Source organism: Eschrichtius robustus, chromosome 15, assembly GCF_028021215.1.
Source record: "Eschrichtius robustus isolate mEscRob2 chromosome 15, mEscRob2.pri, whole genome shotgun sequence".
NCBI lineage: Eukaryota > Metazoa > Chordata > Mammalia > Artiodactyla > Eschrichtiidae > Eschrichtius > Eschrichtius robustus.
Window position 1 is genome coordinate 10,338,157 of NC_090838.1, and position 1,541 is coordinate 10,339,697.

At 45.9% G+C, this 1,541-nt stretch overlaps 1 pseudogene; it reads left to right on the top strand.

The window, feature by feature from the left end:
* Positions 1 to 223: 223 nt before the first annotated feature.
* LOC137777328 (alpha-endosulfine pseudogene) lies at positions 224 to 577 on the top strand (annotated as a pseudogene).
* The last annotated feature ends 964 nt before the right edge of the window (positions 578 to 1,541 follow it).

The following is a 1,541-nucleotide window of genomic DNA, read 5'->3' on the forward strand; positions in this document are numbered from 1 at the left end:
TCGTTTGTTTCAGAGCTGTGATATAAGACATTTAAAGCACTTGATCAATTTATTTCTTGATCAGTTTTAAACGTTCCAAAGTGTAAACAAAGAACCTCTGAAGGGACTGAGCAACCCTAGTGACAGGAGCCGAAGAAGCAGTGCAGGTTGTCCCGTTTCCCCTCCCCCTTCCCTTCTCCGGTTGACTTCTTGGGTCCCCTCGCTCCACAGTCCCGATCCCACCATGTCCCAGAAACAAGAGGAGGAGAACCCTGTGGAGGAGACCGGTAAGGAGAAGCAGGACACACAGGAGAAAGAAGGTACGCTCCCTGAGAGAGCCGAGGAGGCAAAGCTAAAGGCCAGATACCCAAGCCTAGGACAAAAGCTTGGAGGCTCCGACTTCCTCATGAAGAGACTCCAGAAAGGGCAAAAGTACTTTGACTCAGGAGACTATAACATGCCCAAAGCCAAGATGAAGAATAAGCAGCTACCAAGTACAGGACCAGACAAGAACCTGGTGACTGGTGACCACATCCCCACCCCACAGGATCTGCCCCAGCGAAAGTCCTCCCTCATCACCAGCAAGCTCACGAGGTAACTGGGGCCCCCTTCTGCTTCCCTTCCTCACCCACCGGACTTTTATGTATCATAGGCAGGGATGGAATGGGCCCCTAGTTATACCTTCTCAGCTTGCTAGCCAGAAATGACTGTGATTCTCCTGGGGGCTGCTGAGAAGGTAATGTGGGCTGAAGAGAGGCTCTGAGTTCATTTCTTTGGATAAATTGAGATTTTCACACCCTCGTGTAGCCCAAGTAGGGGCTCAGAAATGGGACACTAGGATTGGATAATGCTGCAAACTCTCTTTTTCTTTTGTACAAGAAACTGGGGAGATGTGATTTCTCCTTTTGGAAGAGAATATCCCCAAATTGGTTAGGCTAGGCCTTGGGAATAATATGACAGGTTTAACATCCCAAGGCTAACCTGACATGGTTGGGAAAGGTAGATTGAATAGGATCTGTTTTCTGTGCTTTAAGTGTTTTGTCCCTTGGGCTGCTACTGCTTCATGTTTCCATTATGACCGGTTTAGAGAAGCCTCAAAAAGAGAAACTGATTTGCTTGCCTAAAACTATAGTGCCCACTTAACCTCCTTTACTCAGTCAGTGTCTTTTACAGTTTGCCCTGGCTCTTAAATAATGTAAAGATTAGAGGATATAATTCACATAAAATGGGCACCTTCCCTCTCTCTTCCAGCATGTTGCTTTTTGAAAGTATCATGGGATAGTGGAAAGAACACTGGGTTAGGAGTCAAGATATCTGGGTTCTAGCTCCACTCAGTCTAGGCAGAACTGACGTGTAACCTTGGTCAAGTCATTTAACCTCTCCAGATTTCTATTTCCTCATCTGTAAAACAGAGTTGAATATAGATGAGATTGATTCTGATTCTAAAATCCTGGAAAAAAACTGTGCTGTTCATTGTAAAGCCAAAAATGAGGAAGGCCCATAGGTGAGCCTACACAGGGGAACTATTTGAAGACTACATGGGGAGAGAAGTTGAGGTTTGG